This window comes from Coregonus lavaretus (genome assembly GCF_964263955.1).
Source record: "Coregonus lavaretus genome assembly, chromosome: 21".
Lineage (NCBI taxonomy): Eukaryota > Metazoa > Chordata > Actinopteri > Salmoniformes > Salmonidae > Coregonus > Coregonus lavaretus.
The window spans coordinates 17,592,033-17,599,912 of NC_140008.1; the positions used below are offsets into that span (position 1 = coordinate 17,592,033).

Genomic DNA, 7,880 nt, shown 5'->3' on the forward strand with positions numbered 1-7,880 from the left:
ATAAAGGGTCTAATTTGAATGGGCGCCAACGGCACATTTTGAGGGATTTTTACACCCTTACCCCAGACTATGAGGGCTATGGCAAAAACAGAGCTTCCCGGAATGTTTTTGTGAGGTTGCGTCAGTAACCAAGGGGGCGTGGCTTAGCGAAAAATCTATTCTGTCATCTTTTCTTTTCCAACACATGATTCACCACAACATTCTTCTGTTTAGGGAACTATTTTAATAATTATAACATGTGTTAAATAACTAATTACATGATTGACAGCTGCTTCAAGTCCATTCAGAGTATACAGTAGACACAAGAACTCGATACCTCTGTATAGTTAACAGTTCAGTGAGGGTGTTGGGATAGTGGTAGTTTCTAGATAGTCAGAATGGCGACAGACTCATCACTGTGCTGCTGTGGTGAATCCAGGTCTTCTGAGGAACATGTGCTCTGAGGGGAAGTGAAAGAGAAAGTATGAGTGTAAGCCAATACCAAAGGTGCATATCACCAGTAATAATATCATATCACCAGTTATAAGTACTTTGATAATCCAGCCATAAGAGTCAATATAAGGAAGCCACAATAATATATACTGAACAAAAATATAAACGCAAAATGCATAATTTCAACAATTTTACTGAGTTACAGTTCATATAACGAAATCAGTCAATTGAAATACATTTGGTTTATGGTAGATAAATTAACATTAAATTCTATGGCAACAGCTCTGGTGGACATTCCTGCAGTCAGCATGCCAATTGCACGCTCCCTCAAAACTTGAGACATCTGTGGCATTGTGTTGTGTGACAAAACCGCACATTTTAGAGTGGCCTTTAATTGTCCCCAGCACAAGGTGCACTTGTGTAATATCCATGCTGTTTAATCAGCTTCTTGATATGCCACACCTGTCAGGTGGATGGATTATCTTGGCAAAGGAGAAATGCTCACTAATAGGGATTAAAACAAATGTGTGCACAACATTTGAGAGAAATAAGCTTTTTGTGCATATGGAACATTTCTGGGATCTTTTATTTCAGCTCATGAAACATGGGACCAACACTTTACATGTTGCATTTATATGTTGGTTCAGTATAAATGCTAAAATCACCTAATATGGTCACAACTATCATGTACCTGTGATGTCTCTGTGAGAGACTGGACTTCATGTTTAGTAAAGGGTTTGAGTTGGCCGTCAAGTGGTTGCCACGATGACTTATAGGTGTAGATCTGGAGGGCGAAGTCAGGGGGCTCAGGAGAGAAGACCATCGGTCTGGCAGAAGCACACAGCAGGACCTGGAACAGAGATTTAATCACTGGAGTTACAGACATACTAACTCTCTCTCTCTCACACACACACACCAAACACACACACACACACACACACACACACACACACACACACACACACACACACACACACACACACACACACACACACACACACTACTTACTGTGAAGTCCAAGTCTGACACTGGTCTGCCTCCTCTCTTGGCGTGGCTCTTCTTGTCCTTGCAGCGTTTGTTCTGGAACCACACCCTGTTGACCCGCGGGCTAAGGCCAATCAGGTGGCCAGTCAGCTGGGTCTGGGAGTTGCAGGTTTGCAGGGCTCTTAGCTGGGAGTTGCGGAGGACTGTACGTACCTGCACCCCTCTACCTCTACCCCTGTCCACCCACCTCCTCTCCCAAACACCTCCTCTTCTCCCTGTTCCAGACCCTTACAAGAGTATATCAAACTAAAGTACATTAAGGGATTAGAAGATGCCCCCAACATGCAATATACACAATTGAAACAGTGCTATGTAATTGCAGTCCATTATTATCATCATTTAATTATCATTACTATCATTAATGGTAGTCAATTAGATAATATAATCAATAGATAAACTGCACATGCAACTACACTACCTTTTCTTCTTTTCAGTGTTTCTACTTTGTGGCTCTCTTTCTCTGGCATCGTGTTTCTCTGCCTGGCAGAATGGTCCTCCTGGCCCCAGCTTGAAGCTTTCCCCAGGCATGAGTAGTGAACCGCAGAGCGAGCAGTGCAGACATTCAGGGTGGTAGATCTGTCCCCCTGCCCTTACGACCAGGTCAGAGGACAGTGCTGCCTCCCCGCAGCCTCCACACTTCTCTGCAAATAGTCTTAACACACACACATAACAACAACAAGCACAAATACATTTATATGGTTTAAAATGACAAAACTAAAGGTTGGAATGGAGATGAATGAAAGCTGTTCTCTCTCACCACACACACACACACGCACCTTCAACGAACACATTCAAAGAGTTAAAAAAGACATACAATGCCTTCAGAAAGTATTCATACCCCTTGACTTATTCCACATTTTGTTGTGTTACAGCCTGAATTGAAAATTGATTTTTAATAAATACAGTCATGGCCAAAATTGTTGGCACCCCTGAAATTTTTCCAGAAAATGAAGTATTTCTCACAGAAAAGTATTGAAATTACACATGTTTTGCTATGCACATGTTTATTTCCTTTGTGTGTATTGGAATAACACAAAAAAAAACAGGAAAAAAGCAAATTTGACATAATTTCACACAAAACTAAAAAAATGGGCCGGACAAAGTTATTGGCACCCTTTCAAAATTGTGGATAAATAAGTTTGTTCCAAGCATGTGATGCTCCTTTAAACTCACCTGGGGCAAGTAACAGGTGTGGGCAATCTAAAAATCACACCTGAAAGCAGATAAAAAGGAGAGAAGTTGACTCAGTCTTTGCATTGTGTTTCTGTGTGTGCCACACTAAGCATGGAGAACAGAAAGAGGAAAAGAGAACTGTCTGAGGACTTGAGAACCAAAATTGTGGAAAAATATCAACAATCTCAAGGTTACAAGTCCATCTCCAGAGATCTAGATGTTCCTTTGTCCACAGTGCGCAACATGATCAAGAAGTTTGCAACCCATGGCACTGTAGCTAATCTCCCTGGACGTGGACGGAAGAGAAAAATTGATGAAAGGTTGCAACGCAGGATAGTCCGGATGGTGGATAAGCAGCCCCAAACAAGTTCCAAAGAAATTCAAGCTGTCCTGCAGGCTCAGGGTGCATCAGTGTCAGCGCGAACTATACGTCGAAATTTGAATGAAATGAAACGCTATGGCAGGAGACCCAGGAGGACCCCACTGCTGACACAGAGACATAAAAAAGCAAGACTACAGTTTGCCAAAATGTACATGAGTAAGCCAAATTCCTTCTGGGAGAACGTCTTATGGACAGATGAGACCAAGATAGAGCTTTTTGGTAAAGCACATCGTTCTACTGTTTACCGAAAATGTAATGAAGCCTTCAAAGAAAAGAACACAGTACCTACAGTCAAATATGGTGGAGGTTCAAAGATGTTTTGGGGTTGTTTTGCTGCCTCTGGCACTGGGTGCCTTGACTGTGTGCAAGGCATCATGAAATCTGAGGATTACCAAAGGATTTTGGGTCGCAATGTAGGGCCCAGTGTCAGAAAGCTGGGTTTGCGTCCGAGATCATGGGTCTTCCAGCAGGACAATGACCCCAAACATACTTCAAAAAGCACCCAGAAATGGATGGCAACAAAGCGCTGGAGAGTTCTGAAGTGGCCAGCAATGAGTCCAGATCTTAATCCCATTGAACACCTGTGGAGAGATCTTAAAATTGCTGTTGGGAAAAGGCACCCATCCAATATGAGAGACCTGGAGCAGTTTGCAAAAGAAGAGTGGTCCAAAATTCCGGGTGAGAGGTGTAAGAAGCTTATTGATGGTTATAGGAAGCGACTGATTTCGGTTATTTTTTCCAAAGGGTGTGCAACTAAATATTAAGTTAAGGGTGCCAATCATTTTGTCCGGCCCATTTTTTGAGTTTTGTGTGAAATTATGTCAAATTTGCTTTTTTCCTGTTTTTTTTGTGTTATTCCAATACACACAAAGGAAATAAACATGTGCATAGCAAAACATGTGTAATTTCAATACTTTTCTGTGAGAAATACTTCATTTTCTGGAAAAATTTCAGGGGTGCCAACAATTTTGGCCATGACTGTATATCACCCATCTACACACAATGCCCGATAATGAAAAAGTATTTAGTCAGCCACCAATTGTGCAAGTTCTCCCACTTAAAAAGATGAGAGAGGCCTGTAATTTTCATAATAGGTACACGTCAACTATGACAGACAAAATGAGATTTTTTTTCCAGAAAATCACATTGTAGGATTTTTTATGAATTTATTTGCAAATTATGGTGGAAAATAAGTATTTGGTCAATAACAAAAGTTTCTCAATACTTTGTTATATATCCTTTGTTGGCAATGACACAGGTCAAACGTTTTCTGTAAGTCTTCACAAGGTTTTCACACACTGTAGCTGGTATTTTGGCCGATTCCTCCATGCAGATCTCCTCTAGAGCAGTGATGTTTTGGGGCTGTCGCTGGGCAACACAGACTTTCAACTCCCTCCAAAGATTTTCTATGGGGTTGAGATCTGTAGACTGGCTAGGCCACTCCAGGACCTTGAAATGCTTCTTACGAAGCCACTCCTTCGTTGCCCGGGCGGTGTGTTTGGGATCATTGTCATGCTGAAAGAGCCAGCCACGTTTCATCTTCAATGCCCTTGCTGATGGAAGGAGGTTTTCACTCAAAATCTCACGATACATGGCCCCATTCATTCTTTCCTTTACACGGATCAGTCGTCCTGGTCCCTTTGCAGAAAAACAGCCCCAAAGCATGATGTTTCCACCCCCATGCTTCACAGTAGGTATGGTGTTCTTTGGATGCAACTCAGCATTCTTTGTCCTCAAAACACGACGAGTTGAGTTTTTACCAAAAAGTTATATTTTGGTTTCATCTGACCATATGACATTCTCCCAATCCTCTTCTGGATCATCCAAATGCACTCTAGCAAACTTCAGACGGGCCTGGACATGTACTGGCTTAAGCAGGGGGACACGTCTTGCATGGCAGGATTTGAGTCCCTGGCGGCGTAGTGTGTTACTGATGGTAGGCTTTGTTACTTTGGTCCCAGCTCTCTGCAGGTCATTCACTAGGTCCCCCCGTGTGGTACTATTTTGTTTCTGGTGTCCTTTGACAGCTCTTTGGTCTTGGCCATAGTGGAGTTTGGAGTGTGACTGTTTGAGGTTGTGGACAGGTGTCTTTTATACTGATAAGTTCAAACAGGTGCCATTAATACAGGTAACGAGTGGAGGACAGAGGAGCCTCTTAAAGAAGAAGTTACAGGTCTGTGAGAGCCAGAAATCTTGCTTGTTTGTTGGTGACCAAATACTTATTTTCCACCATAATTTGCAAATAAATTCATTAAAAATCCTACAATGTGATTTTCTGGATTTTTTTTTCTCAATTTGTCTGTCATAGTTGACGTGTACCTATTATGAAAATTTTAGGCCTCTCTCATCTTTTTAAGTGGGAGAACTTGCACAATTGGTGGCTGACTAAATACTTTTTTCCCCCACTGTATCTCAGTTACATAAGTATTCACACCCCAGAATCAATACTTTGTAGAAGCACCTTTGGCAACGATTACAGCTCTGAGTTTTTCTGGGTAAGTCTCTAAGAGCTTTCCACACCTGGATTGTGCAACAAGCTCTCTCAAATTGGTTGTTGATCATTGCTAGACAATCATTTTCAGGCCTTGCCATATATTTTCAAGTAGATTTAAGTCAAAACTGTAACTCAGCCACTCAGGAACATTCACTGTCTTCTTGGTAAGCAACTCCAGTATAGATTTGGCCTTGTGTTTTAGGTTATTGTCCTGCTGAAAGGTGAATTCATTTCCCAGTGTCTGGTGTAAAGCAGACTGAACCAGGTTTTCCTCTAGGATTTTGCCTGTGCTTAGCTCCATTCGTTTATTTTTTATCCTGAAAAACTCCCTAGTCCTTAACGATTACAAGCATACCCATAACATGATGCAGTAACCACTATGTTTGAGAATATGGACAGTGGTAATGTATTGGATTTGCCCCAAACATAACACTTTGTATTCAGGACAAAAAGTTAATTGCTTTGCCACATTTCTTTGCAGTATTTCTTTAGTGCCTTGTTGCAAACTGGATGCATGTTTTGGAATATATTTTATTCTGTACAGGCTTCCTTCTTTTCACTCTGTCAATTAGGTTAGTATTGTGGAGTAATTACAGTACAATGTTGTTGATCCATCCTCAGTTTTCTCCTATCACAGCCATCAAACTCTGTAACTGTGTTAAAGTCACCATTGGCCTCACGGTAAAATCCCTGAGTGGTTTCCTTTCTCTCTGGCAACTGAGTTAGGAAGGACGCCTGTATCTTTTTTTACCCATCTACCAGTAGGTATCCTTAATTGTGAGGCATTGGAAAACCTCCCGGGTCTTTGTGATTGAATCTGTTTGAAATTCACTGCACGGCTGAGGGACCTTACAGATAGTTGTATTTGTGGGGTACAGAGATGTCGTCATTCAGAAATCGTCATTAAGAAATCATGTTAAGCACTATTACTGCACACAGACAGTCCATGCAATTTATTATGTGACTTGTTAAGCACAATTTTACTCCTGAACTTATTTAGGCTTGCCATAACAAAGGACTTGAATACTTAGTGACTCAAGACATTTCAGCTTTTCATTTTTTATTAATTTGTAAATATTTAGAAAAACATAATTCCACTTTGACATTACAGGGTATTATTTGTAGGCCAGTGACAAAAAATCTCAATTTAATAAATGTTTAATTCAGGCTGTAACACAACAAAATGTGGAAAAAGTCAAGGGGTGTGAACACAAAGTTGACATTACAAGTTAGCTATGAATTCTCTACTGTCTCGGCATAGATAAAGCTGAAGACTCACCGGGCATAATCTGTCCTACACAAGGTCCTCCCATCCCTCAGGAAACAGCTGACACACTCTCCCACTGCTGGTCTGAGCACACTTGTAGCACCACAGGGTCTCTGATAGGCTCTCCACAGCCAACACAGGGCCATGCCGCCCCCTGTGGACACGACTTCTCACTGCACCCTGGTCCTACTGGAATTACTTGTGTTAAACATACTAGACTGAAAATGACCTTTGTGTGACACCACCTCTGAAAAGGCCTCAAGACCAAGGTGTGAAGTTTGTTTTTGTAACAGTTTGTTCATGATATGGAACTTTATAATCTCTCTATTAACAGTAATCAAGGAAGGAGCATTATCAAGTTTGACATATCATTTGGATATTTTAATTTTTTTCTCAATAAAAACAAATGTTTTAGTCTTAGCATAATCTCATAGCTATTACGTTTACAAGTTTGATCCAGCAAAAAATTGCGTATAATCATTTAGTAAAGAATAAAGAAAATGCTTAATTTGTTATACTGATCAGAGGTCATATACACACACTGAGTTCATTGTAAATATGAAAAGGAACACTTTCAGAGAATATGTTATGGTGATGTAAATTATGATGTTATAGTATCAGACACATTTGCTGGCATTTCTGTGTTCCTCCATGGTTTTCTCCTGTAACATCAGGGTGTATTCTGACAGAACATCAACCGTCCCCAGTGAGAAAAATTCTGTCTGAGCTGGATTCAGTAGGTTCTCTTCTGACAATGGTCCGTCACAAAGCATGGCGCTGCAAGAGTGTCTTGGAGCAAGACTCGACTCCTCTCACTCTTATAGAGATATTAAATGCCCCCACAACCACCACGTTGACACACACATACTTACTTTTCAAAGCAATCTATTAAATTAACTCTCAACAAACACCCTTCCTTTCCTCCCTATTAGTAAAACAATGCAACAGTTCCCTCCCCTCAAACCTAATTTGCACTCGGCTCTGAGTAGAGGTGGCTGGTGATAACATTGACACCAGTACCAGCCTGTGCACCAGGGTTGGGCTCAATTCCATTTCAATTCCAGTCAATTCAGGAAGTACAATGAAAT

The 7,880-nt window shown here is 41.1% G+C and overlaps 1 pseudogene across 1 annotated transcript; it reads right to left on the minus strand.

Moving 5' to 3' along the window:
- Positions 1-364: 364 nt before the first annotated feature.
- LOC311149108 (insulin gene enhancer protein isl-2b-like) lies at positions 365-7,565 on the minus strand (annotated as a pseudogene). The gene is made up of 6 exons: positions 7,418-7,565; positions 6,805-6,981; positions 1,920-2,128; positions 1,441-1,572; positions 1,124-1,282; positions 365-439 (listed from the first exon to the last, which is right to left on the minus strand). The product of its transcript is annotated as an insulin gene enhancer protein isl-2b-like (transcript).
- Between the last annotated feature and the right edge of the window lie 315 nt (positions 7,566-7,880).